A 13,694-nucleotide genomic window follows, 5' to 3' on the forward strand; every position below is an offset into this window, starting at 1 on the left:
CAGAGTGCGGACGGCGCGCGGCGGGACGGCTGGGCGCGGGGGCCGGGACGCCAGGGAGGCCGCGCCGGGCGGGCGGAGCCGCCGCAGGCTCGCGCTGGACAGGCAGCGAGCGGGCCTGTGACTGAGCGTCCTCGGCGCTGAGGACGACGCCGACGTCGCGATGCGGGAGGGAAGCTGGGCCTCTCAGGGGAGGAGGCGGTGGAGGAAATCCGTGCGAGGCCCCTGAGGCGGAGGAGGAGGCCGAACGCCCAGCTCGGAGAGCGTGCGGAGCAGAGTGGACCCGAGGAGGGCGGCCAGGGCCTGGCCAGCGGGAGGACGGGAAACGGCCCTCCGCGTTAGGGAGACGCGCGCCGCTCCGCGGCGTCGTGCTCACGCCCGCCCAGCTGCGTCGCAGGCGGAAGGGGCGCGGTGACCGGAGTGCTGACCCTGCCCAGCCCGCCCAGCTGCGCCGCAGGCGGAAGGGGCGCGGTGACCGGAGGAGTGCTGACACTGCCCTGCCCGCCCAGCTGCGCCGCAGGTGTGATGGACGCGGTGACCGGAGAAGCGCTGACACTGCCCTGCCAAAGTGCGCCGCAAGCGGAGCTGGGATCTGGAACTGGGGCACCCCCTGCGGTGTCCCAAGGAGGAAAGAACGGGGAAAAAACAAAAACAAGGAGGATCCCGGAGTGGAGGAACGAAAAAAGACCCTTTTTAGCCCTTCCCTCCCCCACGTTGTAGCCATTAAGGAGTTTCAGGTCCTCCTGAGCGATATAGCCTGTGTCCCCTTCTACCCCGTAAGGAGAAGGTATTTGTCTGACTTCCTTCACCTAGTATGCGTTCCTCACCCAATCAGCAAATGACTGGTATCCCGCTCCTTGCACCCTGGATATAAAAATACACCAAGGACCCCCGTTCAACTGTTGGTTCGCCCTTGAGTCAACCCACTGTTTTAACAGTGTCTCCCACTCTAATAAACTTTTTTCTCTCTCATTCTGTCTTGTGTCTGGAAATTCTTTTTCAGCCCGCAATCGGACCACGACACCCCCCATCCTGACTGCTCCATGAAATAGTAAGGGTCATCTGGAGCCTCTTGGAACCTGGAAGGGCAGGGGTGAGGAAGAGAGGGTGGAAGAGGGAGTGAGTTGAGAGCATCGGGTGGCGGGCAGGGGGGAGCCTAAGAGGATTTTTATTCTCTAGAATAACGGGCATCCGCCAGTTTCCTTCAGATTACTTTTTGATTAGCAAATCTCCCTGCATCCCTTCCATCCTCCATCTCTCTCCTATAAACAGAGCCTGAATAGGGGATTCCGGTGCAAGTTGGTTTATTGGCGGACTACCTCAGGAGAAAGCCGAGATGCCATCAAATTTGTGAAGCTCTCTGCAACCCCACAGTGGAGGATACCTTTGCAGTAGCCGTGGAGATGGTTGACAAGGCCCATCCCCGAAGCACAGTCTGGTCAACGTCCAGAGCACCACCTGCCCTTCACCACCATCTGAATGTGAGGGAGACAGCAGCAGCCTCCCCACTGCCCCGCCCTAGTAGGCTCTGGTGGCTGGGGGAACCTCTCTCCAGCCTCCTCTTTCCACAGGGAGAAACGCATCAGCATGACACCAGGTAGAAGTTTCAGCGGGGACTCTCTCCCCTCCTCTCTGAGGTCGGCCTGCCTGCTCAGAGCGTGTGCTTCCCACGCGGAGGACTCAGGGCTGAAAGTCTGGGTCCAGGAAGGGTGGAGGCGCTTCCCATCTGCCTGCCTGGCAGGTTGGACGTCTCTCCTCGTGGTGTGGGTGTGGAGGTGCCAGGCCTGGGCTAGTCGCATTACAGCTGCCATGCCCACCTCCTTCGGCCCAGATGGAGGGAGCGGCCGCAGAAGGTCACTGTCCCTCTGAGCAACAGAAGAATCTCCCAGAAGCCAGTCTCTCCTGGAGTGGCACTGGTCACCCCAGCCAGGGCCAGACCCCGGCAGAGGGGCAGGGTGGCCTGGGCGGCTTTGACCAGCCAATCACTCCCGGGGTCTGAGGGAACCAGCCGCCAACATCAGGAGGTCTCTCCACTCCTGCAGTTCCCCTGCAGGCTCTCTCGACATCCAGAAAGTGTCGCTGGGGAGCAAGCCTCCAGGCGGGACCTGCCTCCCTGGCGCCAGGTTCCTTTTCACTGCAACTGTGGCCTCAGGAAATGATACTTCAGAGGAAGAACCGGCCAGAGAGGCACCCACGAGCCGAGAGCCTGCGCCCCAACGCGGTCCCAGGACGGGCAGCCCCTGTCGCGGTTCTCCCGCGGCCAGCTTGCGCACGTGGCCGCGGGGGCCGGGGGACCGCGAGCTCCGTGGGAAGAGAGGGCCTTGGTTCCACACGAAGGCGCGTGTGCCACGGGCTGCGGCGGGGTCGGCGGAGCGGAACCGGTCTGCTGATGGCTGCCTCGTCGCAAAGCGGTCCCTCCTTGGACTCCCCCGCGCACACGGGCGCGCGCGCGGGTACGCTCTGCAGGTACCGACGTGCACACGCAGTTGCCCATGTGCGCGTGCCCCAACCGCCCCAGCTGTAACCTTAGCTGGGCTTCCCGTCTCTCCAGCACAGAATCTGGCCCCGCTCCGGGCAAAGGCTCCACCTCTGGCGGGCACAGCCAGGCCCAAGCTCGCGGAGCAGCCCGGGCACCGCCACGGCCTCGGGGGCCGCCCAATCGGACCTGCCTCGGCGGCTCCCCCGGAATGTCACGCCCCACCCCCGCCTCTCACCTCACACTGCTGTGTTTTCTTCCCTCTTGGTAAGATCACTCTCTGGATCGTTGTTGCCTGTTATTTGTTTATGGTTGAGCTCCAGGCAATACCCCACACACAGCTCCCAAGACAGAAGCTTCAAAGCCCAGGGACTGTGTCGGCTTCATTCATCCCGGAGTTCCTAGCACCTGGCACAGGCCCTGGGACGGACCGCGTGCTCAGGCATCGGCCCTGGCTGGCTGAGTCACTGACCCACTGACCCACTGACTGACTAGGCTCCCCTGCTGGTGAGCCAACCGCTCCAGGTTCAGAGAGGCAAGAATCTGAGTAATTGAGAGGAGAGACTTTCATTTCAGTCCCAGCTGTGCTGCCCAAGTGGTGGCTTCACCAAGTTCCTTCGCTGCTCTGCCTCAGTGTCCCCATCTGTAAAACAGGCATAAGCACAGTAGGTACCTGTATCGGTGATGTGGGATTGGCTGAGTTGACACATGACAGCACAGGGACCCAGAACAACACCTGGCGAAAGGAAACTTTCAGTTATCACTAGTTGTCATTACACTATCCATCATCCAAAGAAACTTCCCAAGTTGGGGTTCAGATAGGGGACATGGCTATGAGATCGCAGAGAGGGGATTTGAACCGTGGTCCAAACATCTCCGAGGATGAAGCCCTTTCTAAGGCTCCACCAGCTGCAGCGCCTTCCTTGGAGTGTGGTCTGCCTGGCCCTTGGGTGTGAGGCTTGGGAGCTGGGATGAAGGCCCAGCGAAGGGTGTGGGCCTGGGAGAGGGGAGGAAGGGCTGCGGCCCCAACGCCCAGACCTGATGGGAGACCATCCTGGCACTGGCTCCCCCACCTCCTCCCCCGCCTGCAGCCGCACCCCTCCCTGTCACAGGACTCTTAAGAGCGTTCTATGAATTCATTAAAATGTATGTACAAACTAAGGAAACAACATTGCGCTCTAATAAGTGCTGTAAGTTGACACGATTCTTCCTAGAGCCAGTGGTCATTCTGGCTGCCTGCCTGGCACCATGGTTTTCCAGCCTTTAGCAGGGGAAGGAGGTGGCCAACTGGGGGTGTCGGGTGGGGTCTGAGTAGCCGAAGGGGCCTCCATCAGAGCTGCCTGTGTCCTCTCTGCATTCAAGGTCCCACACACAGCTGGGGCCACACCAGAAAGTGACTGGGGACTGTTCCCTTTCCTCCCATCATCTCTAGCACCCCTCTCAGCCAAGCTAAACAAAAATGCCTTCCAAGTGGAAGCCTTGTGTTTGCTGCAAGATAGGCTTCCTAGGTTTTCACCAGTGTGAGAGAGAAAAAAATTTTCTTTTAATTTTAGTTGCAATTCCCTAACTATTACTACATCTAAAGTTCAGCATCTTTTTATTTACATGCTGGTCATTGATATTCTTTTGGGCTTCCTAGGTGGTGATAGTGGTAAAGAACCTGCCTGCCAAGGCAGGAGACCTAAGAGACACGGGTTTGATCCTTGGGTTGGGAACATCCCCTGGAGGAGGACACTGCAACCCACTCCAGTATTCTTGGCTGGAGAATCCCATGGACAGAGGAGCCTGGCAGGCTATAGTCCATAGAGTTGCAAAGAGTCAGACACAACTGAAGTGACTTAGCACACATTATGCCGGATAGACTGTTTTCATAAAGATCGCCACCAATTATATAGATTTTTATATAGCTCTTATCCTTTATTGAAGATGTCATTGTTTTGCCACTGAATTTAAAAAGCCAGCTTCATGGTAAACTATTTTCCACATGTACACAGTACATGTCTAGATTTGTTCCTCTATTCTTTAGCTATTTTTATAGCAACTCACCACTGATTTAACTGCTATAACTTCATCAAGTATTTTGAATACCTCACAAGGAAACTCCCATGATTGTTTTACCTTTTAAATTTTCTTGACCATCTCTGGAGGTTTCCCTTCTGAGGGAAAGAAACCATCATGTTATATATCATTACCAGTCTTCCTGAGATTTCAGCTGGGGCTCTGTTGGATTTATAGATTAATTTATGGGAGACCTGATATAGCTGACTCTTCTTGAAGGCCATTCAGTAAACTTTGGTAGGTTTCTTTATTTAGTATTTAGACATTTTTATGAGGTTTCTCTCTAGATATTTTATGGAATTTGTTTCTCTTAAGAATGAGTTCATTTTTCATTTCATTTTCTAATTGGTTTTTGCTAGTATGTAATTAAGCTATTGATTTTTCTATACTGATCTTATATCTGGCTACACTGCTAAACTCTTATTGGTTTGCCAATTGATTCCCTTGAGATTTTTCTAGGTAGATGATCATATGGTCTGCAGATAATCTCAGTTTTGTTCTTTTTTTCCAGTATTAATGACATTTTCCCTCATACTGGCTAGAATCTCCAATAAAAAGGTTGAATAGTGTGATGATAGCAACAGTGACTCTGTTTCATTACCAAGTGGTGACAATTACTGTAGAGTTTCAATGCCTCTCATCATATTAAGAAAGAACCTAATTTGCTAGAAATTTTGTTTTTTTATCATGAAAGTATGTATGCTGAGCATTTTCAAAAGTGTTTTTGTTCTCTATGAAAATAATTACTTGGTTTCTCTTGTACTCTAGTAAAGCAGTGATTTAAACTGGCAGATTTTTTTCTAAAGTTGACACCTACTTGCATTCCTGGGATGGCTCTTAATATACTGCTGAAGTGAATTTGCTAAACTGTTTTTTTTGGCCATGCCTCAAAGCATGCAGGATCTTAGTTCCCGGATCAGGGATCAAACCCATACCCCCAGCATCGGAAGCATAGTGTCTTAACCACTGGACCACCAGGGAAGTGCTAAATTTGCTAATTAAAAAAAAATAAAAACTCAATTGAATTTAAACTATGACACTATAAAAATATTCTGTTCATCATAATATAAAATTAAGAACACGTAACATATTCTGTTCATAAAAAACATAATATTTACATATTTTGATATTTTTAATGAAGAGAGAGAAATAGAGGGAAAAAAGGCTGAAAATAAAAGTGGAAAAAGCACACTTTCACAGAAACATCTAGACACAAAGAAAGAAACAAAAATGTGAATCTAAAGAAAAGACAAATTAGAGAACAAGGCCAAGAGACTCACAAAACATATATTCAGAAGAGATACAGTCAGAAAAGTCAAAAAATAAATATATACACAGTTATAGTGGTAAGGAATCCACCTGCCACTGCAGAAGATGTAAGAGACTCGGGTTCAATTCCTGGATGGGGAAGATCCCCTGGAGGAGGACAGGACAACCCACTCCAGTGTTCTTGCCTGGAGAGCCCCGTGGACAGGGGAGCCTGGTGGGCTGCAGTCCATGGGGTCGCAGAGTCAGACAGGACTAAAGCGACTTAGCACACATACACACAATTATCGGGGAGAGAAGAGGGAGACGCAGACAGGGCCGGGAAAGCACACTGAGACACAGGAAAGACAGAACGGTGGTTAGGCCGAGAGTGACTGTACGGACAGCACCCTGGCGTCTGCACGACCCTTGGCCTCTGCTCTACACGGCGCGCTATTTAGGTGCTCTGCGTCTGCGTTTGTTGAGGAGACTGGTGTGCAGCCTCACTCTCCTGAGCTGTTCTCTTTTGTCTCTTCATCCGCCCAAACAACTCTTCCGTGGGTCAGATGCATTGCTCTTGTTTCTATTTCAGTCATTTCTGCTTTAGTTTTAATTACATCAGTCCACGTTTTTGGATTTTTTAATGGATTTTAGGTAGTTTCTTGATTTGAAAGTTTATTTCCTTTATTTTCAATCTTTTCTAATAAATTCATATAAGGCCCACCCATTCCTTTGAGTACTGCTGTTGCAGAAAAAGATTCTGTGATATGGTACGTCTGTGATCATGTAGACATAAATAGTTCACACATTATATATTTTAATTTTTGCTTTAATCAAGAGCTATTAAGATGTTTTGTTAATTTCTATTTCTATTGCATTTCAATCAGCCTAAATAATAGCAGCTTTTGCAGCTAAATAAGATTTCCCTTATGTCATTGCACAGGTCAGTTTTTCAGAATATTCCATTTGTGGTTAAAAGAATATCTAATCTCTGTCAGTTGAGTAGAAGGGTGGTTAGATTAAGCTCATTACTTATTTTATTCAAATCCTCTTTTACTTACTTTTTTCTGTGAGAGTTTTGTCAGAATTGCACAGTAAGTCATTGAGGATCTGTTTTTTTTCTGTTTGTAGTTCTGCCATGTTCTGGCTCTGTATATTTACAAGCGGTGCTTTAAATGCAGAAAAATGATCATTGGTTACCCTGTCTTCAGCATGACCTACCCCTTTCTTTTTATATTAAATTCTTTGACCTTGAATTCTATTTCATCTGAATTTAAAACTACCCTCTTTTTTGTTTTATTAGCATTTCTTTCCTTCACATTCATTTTTGCTAGATTATTTCTTTTAGATATTTACCTCACATAGTTTGTACTTTTATCCAACCAGGGTTTTTTCTTTTAATTAATTAAGGTAACCCATTCACACCTAATGTGATGACTGATGTTATTAGAATTATTTGTTCCTTTTTTGGGTTTGGTCTTGTGTGTATTATACTTTTTGTTTTTTCTCCCCTTTCTTGCATTTTGTTATACCAGCTGAATTTTCTTAATCTTCTTGCCCTTTGACAGTGCTTGCTTAAGGTCACATTTCGAAACCACTGTCTGTAGTTGAATCACCCCAACAAGTCGACAACGCAGTTGTCTGCTCCAGTTACCGGTTCGCTAGAATTTGTGTTCTGTGATTATGCAATTTTTTCACTAAAGTGTAACACACACACTTTACACGCCCACACCTTAGGTGCACAACTTGGTGGATTTCTCAGGGTGAACACATCCCTGCCAACAGGACGCAGAGCAACACAGAACACCACCAGTTCTCATCAAGACTCTGTGACGCCGCCATCATTCCCACCGCAGGTAAAAAGCAGGACGCTGCTGTCATCACCGGAGTCTTTATGAAGTCTCTCGGCCTACACGTCTGAGTCCGCTTCTGTTCCCTCGTGTCCTGCTGGTTCTGCTCAGCGTCAGCCCCTGCGACTCCTCCGCACAGAAGCACGTGGCGCTGCTTCTGTCCTCGTGCCCTGCAGACGCTCCTTCCTCAGCTGTGTCATGAACGCTTGCGTTGCCCAGGGTGCCGATGTTGCAAACTACATGCACAGCCCAGCAGCCATCGTTTGGAAGAGGTGTCCATGCCCTCCTTTTGGGTGCTCACCGGGACAGGGCAGAACTGTTCAGAGTTGTGGACACTGTCAGCGTCCCAGGCGGTGTATCACATTGTCACTTAAAATGCTGCTGCTGCTGCTGAGTCGCTTCAGTCGTGTCCGACTCTGTTTGACCCCACAGACAGCACCCACCAGACTCCCCCTTCCCTGGGATTCTCCAGACAAGAACACTGGAGTGGGTTGCCATTTCCTTCTCCAATGCAGGAAAGTGAAAAGTGAAAGTGAAGTCGCTCAGTCGTGTCCGACTCTTAGCGACCCCATGGACCACAGCCTACCAGGCTCCTCCACCCATGGGATTTTCCAGGCAAGAGTACTGGAGTGGGTTGCCATTGCCTTCTCCAGTCATTTAAAATACCTTTTAAACAACCAACACTCATTGATTCTGGTTTTTAAGTATTTATTTTACTTATTTCTTTGGCTGCACCAGGTCTTGGGTCTCGCAGCAGCATGTGGGGCCTAGCTCCTGATCAGGGATCGAACCTGGGCCCCCTGCATTAGGACCGTGGGGTCATAGCCATTGGACCACCAGAGAAGTCCCAACACTCACTTATGCATTAAAAAAATTAAAAAAAGCTTTAACTGTTTTACCCGATCACTGTTGTACCCTATCGTTTCTCTTCTGTAGAGCTCATTGCCCAGCAATTGTGTGTTTTTAGAGAATGTCTGTGGGCCTTAAATATTGGGCTTCTTGCATGCCTGGAAATGTCTTTATTTTGCCATCACAATGAATGATAGCATCATAATAGTTAGACTTCATATAAAGTTATAGATTCCAACTGATTTTCACCAGAACTTTGAAGATACTGTTTATTGCTGCTTTGATCTCTTGAGGGGCCCTCAGTCTTGCATTTCTTCAGTTTGGGGGGAGTGTCCTCCGTCATGTCTCGGAACATCTCTCTTTTCTCTCTTTCCAGACCTCCTGTGTGGCTTTTACAATACCTTTTAAATATCCCTGTGTCCCTTGACTTTCATTTCGTGCTTTCTACTTCTTTGTCCTTTTATGGTCATCCCTCGCTTAGTTTTCCTAGAATGTGAATATTCCGTTCTCGACCTTTGGTTTTCCCTGACTTAGCCATCAAGTTCTCGACCTTCTTTGGTTTTGTTTCTTTTGTCGTTTTTTTTAACAAAGGCTGTGCACCTGTGCACACCTGTCTGACAACATTAATCTCATCCAGAGCCCCTGCCCCGCTTCTGTATAACATTCCCCCCTCACTCTGCCGTTGTGTCGCTCTTCAGCGAACATGCTGGAAAGGCCCCTTGTGACTCACATTCAGAGTCTTGAATCATCTCACAGGTGCGCGAGTAGGTCTGAGCCGTTAGTGGCACCGGTGCCTGAAGGGACAGCGATCAGACGGTCAGCTGTCTCGTGGGAATGGGGTCCGCCCTCAAGCTGCAGACCCTTGCCTTCCACCCCCCTTTCTCGCCCCTCCCCCCTCCCAGGCACCCCTTCCCACTTCCCCTGGTTTGCAGGCTGGCTAGGTGACTCCACAAAGGAGTTGGCTGGTGGGTCCTCGGGAGTCAAAGCTAGGTGGAGGAATCCCTGTCCTCCCCAGGGGAGAAAGAGGAGAAGGAGGAAGCCAGGATATGTGGAAATTCTTCTAAAGCCCAAGGGTTGAGCCGAGAAAATGAGACCGGATGGCAGAAGTGGCCACAAAAGGGAAACCCAGCATGGCACAGGTGAACGCACCAGGCAAGTAAGGGCATGACCCCGGAGGCTCCTGTGGGTGATCTTTCCCAGCCATCCAGGGACTTGAAGGTGGATGGGTGGGGTTAGCCCAGAGCTTCTTGGTGAGATGAACAGAAACTTGTAGCCCCAGCCCCATTCCCGCAGGATGAGCCCCGAAATGCCACTCTTTGGACTCCTGAGTCCTCCCCTTTCTGGATTTCATAAGATTCAGGCTCCGTGTCTTTTGTTTCTCTGAGGCTCAGTCATGTCCAGCTCTTTGCAAGCCTTTGGACTGCAGCCCACCAGACTCCTCTCTCCATGGGATTTTTCAGGCAAGAATGTGCGGAGTGGGTCGCCATTTCCTCCTCCAGGGGATCTTCCAAACCCAGAAATCAAACCCGCGTGTCCTGTGTCTCCTGAATTACAGGTAGATTCTTTACCTGCTGAGCCACTGGGGGAGCCCTTTGCTTCTCTGAGACGGGGATAAATCCAGGATCGTGCCAGATTCATGGGCTTGGTAAATGGAGAAAACCCCAGATCTTCCTCCAAGCCCAGTGTTGATGTCTCTGCAACTTAGAATTGCACTCTCGTGTGTGTTATAAACATCTTGTCTGCCAGACCTAAGAAATTCACGCACACTCTCTGGCTGGTTGAGTTCCTGCCCTGAATCTGTACGTATCCTTCATCACAACTTGACAAAAGAACGGTGCCCTGGGGCCTGTTTTATAGGTTTTCTATTCTACAGGTCTGCTGCCCATTACTACCATCTGTCAGAATCACAAAGCAGGAGTATGTATGCATTCCTGTTGGTTGATTTTATTTAGGCACTAATTCTTGTCCCTACCTACCCATTTGTCACATTTGGGAGCTTCCCTGATGGCTCATCAGTAAAGAATCTGCCTGCAATGCAGGGGCCACAGGAGACGCAGCTTCCATCCCCAAAAAGGGAAGATCCCCTGGAGAAAGAAAGGGCAACTTGCTCCAGTATTCTTGCCTGAAAAAAGTCCCATGGACAGAGAAGCCTGATGGGATACAGCCCAAAGGGTTGCAGAAGAGTCGGACACGACTGAGCACAAGCACCTACCTACCTAATGGTTGTCACTGTTTAAAAAAGGAGAAAGAGAAAGGCAAGAAGCACACCTACCCCTCCTCTCAGGAAATTCTCACTCAAAACAGTTTAAAGACAAGAAGCACAAATAATTCTGCAAGATAAGAAAATACAGAAATAAAAGCACCAGGATTCTCATGATCAACAATTGCTGGTCATTCAGTTTAGATACTGGAACTTGCAGAAAGCAGCCATGTTACCGCTAACTATTACTCTGCATCTTCAACCCGCACATGCGACACCTCTACGGTTGAGGAACAAAATTAATTCTTTTAGGTGAGGTCATTCGTGCAAGAGAATAGGAACCGAATCAGGGACCATCGTGCTGGCTCTAGTTTTATGAGGCCACAATGACCAGTCCCTGGGAGGACAAGAGAAAGAGCGGTGAGTGACAGCACACTGCCCCACAAAACACAGCCAGCTCAGTCCCCTCCTGGTCATGTCCCTGAGCCAGCCCTTCCAAGCAAGCTGGTGGCTGCACTTGGTTATTTCACAGCAGGAAAGCAGCTAAGGGAGTGGTCTCAGAGCCACGGTCAGTAATTCACTCTTGTCCTTTGGACACCATCTACAGCCACCAAGCAGCCCTCCAGCTCCCTTGAGCTAAAGGACACACGTGTGTCCAAGGAGAGAATCATGGCCTGAGACAGGCATGGGCGAGACAAGATGAAAACTGCAGCCCCAGGCCCCCACCCTGCACCCTCACCACCGTGAACCTTCTGTTCTCTGGTTGCACTCCTACCTTCCATGAGTCAGCTGCAGGGTCAGCACCCCCTCGGTGCTGACCCCAAGGCCTGCTCCTCGAGTTCCCAGGACTTCTCATCTGGGGAAGGGGCGTGCCGACATTACTTAGAAAATCGCACAAGTGTAGCATTACAAACTATGGTCTGTGCAAGGGCCCCGAGAACCTGCCAGAGTTGGGGCTGATGGCAGACCGTGGCCCAAAGCTGTTTGCAAGGGGTGCATGTGTTTACAGGGAGGGCGTGGCGCCTCCCTGCCCAGGCCTCTGGGGAGAGGGGCCATGCCATGCGGGTGCCCTGCAGCCATGGGCTGCGGAGTGTCCCACGCTGCCCCGGCAGGCTCCCTTCTCCGAACTTTTCACCCTTCAGCTCACTGTCTCTCCCTCTCCTCAGCCCCACCCGCTACCAACTTCACGCTGCATCTCCCTTCAGTTCAGTCCAGTCACTCAGGCGTGTCCGACTCTTTGTGACCCTATGGACTGCAGCACACCAGGCCTCCCTGTCCATCACCAACTCCCGGAGTTTACTCAAACTCACGTCCATCGAGTCGGTGATGCCATCCAACCATCTCATCCTCTGTCATCCCCTTCTCCCACTTTCAATCTTTCCCAGCATCAGGGTCTTTTCCAGTGAGTCAGTTCTTCGCATCAGGTGGCCAAAGGATTGGAGCTTCAGCTTCAGCATCAGTCCTTCCAGTGAATATTCAGGACTGATTTCCTTTAGGATGGATGGGTTGGATCTCCTTGCAGTCCAAGGGACTCTCAAGAGTCTTCTCCAACACCACAGTTCAAAAGCATCAATTCTTTGGTGCTCAGCTTTCTTTATAGTTCAACTCTCACATCCATACATGATTACTGGAAAAACCATAACTTTGACTAGATGCACCTTTGTTGGCAAAGTAATGTCTCTTCTTTTTAATATACCGTCTAGGTTGGTCATAGCTTTTCTTCCAAGGAGCAAGCGTCTTTTAATTCCATGGCTGCACTCACCATCTGCAGTGATTTTGGAGCCCAAGAAATAGTCTTCCTCGGCCCCCTACTAAGATGTGGGCTCCAGCTAATCACGACTCGTCTGGGCCTCAGCTTCCTTGTCTGTGAAAGGCGGGTAACCCAGATAGCTCAGACAATCGGAAGCAGCTGTGGGGTTTCAACGGGTCAGTGGAGGCGAAGCCTGGCACAGTTTTTATCCACCCTTCCTGACGGAGATGCCTGTGCCCGAGCCTTCTGGCTCAGGACCCGGTGATCTGAGATCATCGGGGCGCCTCCACGGGCCCCGCTGCGCTCTTAACCTGTTTTCTCGGTGAATTCGAGACAGGTTCGACCTGTTTAAGAGCAGAAGCGGGCGTCGCTGAGCGGGAGACGTCCTGCGGAGGCCCGGCGCCCGCGCTCCCGGGGCGCGCAGGTGGCTGGCGAGGACGCACCGCCCACTGCTCGCTTCCCGAGCGGCCACTGCCGCCTGGCGGCCGGTCGGCTCCAGTCCCCGATCGCTCCAGCGTGAGCCGAACCCTTCCCGGCCCAGTTGTCCGAGAACCCCCGGGGCTGCGCGTCTGTCTCCCCGCGGGGGTCCGGGGTTGGCGGCTGTAGCAGCCGCGCCGCAGCGGACCCTGCCGTCCCCGCGGAGTCCCCCTCCCCGGGCCGGAGGCCACGTGCTCTCGGCGGGAGGCTCTGCGGCGAGGAAAGGGAACCCCGGAGGCCCCCCTTTCCTGGCGGGCCGGTGGCCCCCGGTTCGAATGCGCCGACGTGCCCTCCCTGGCTCTGTTTATTAAGGCCTCTGTGCAGGGCTTCCCGGCCAAGCTAGTGGTAAAGAACCCACCCGCCAAGGCAGCAGACATCAGAGCTGTGGGTTCCATCGCTGGGTCTGGAAGATCCCCTGGAGGAGGGAATGGCAACCCATTCATTCCTGCCTGGAGAATCCCATGGAGAGAGGAGCCTGGCGGGCTACAGTCCATGAGGTCGCAAAGAGTCAGACATGACTGAAACGACTTAGGACACAGCACATCATACTTACATCTAATATTCATATATACTCATATATAATATTTGTATATATGCAATACTTTAATTATATGTATATGCAATAATTTTACATATAAATGAGTTTTGACAACAGTATATGTCAAACTTCTAAGCATTCTTCCCAGGTTTCTAATTGTTTTCTTGTTTTATTTATTCCTATCTTCTTTAACAACTTAAGATTTAATGCATATGCTGTGCGATGTGCCCGTTTACAGCATGAGCTCACAGGTT

Source organism: Moschus berezovskii, chromosome 24, assembly GCF_049115385.1.
Source record: "Moschus berezovskii isolate FMDL1 chromosome 24, NW_MosBer_1.0, whole genome shotgun sequence".
Lineage (NCBI taxonomy): Eukaryota > Metazoa > Chordata > Mammalia > Artiodactyla > Moschidae > Moschus > Moschus berezovskii.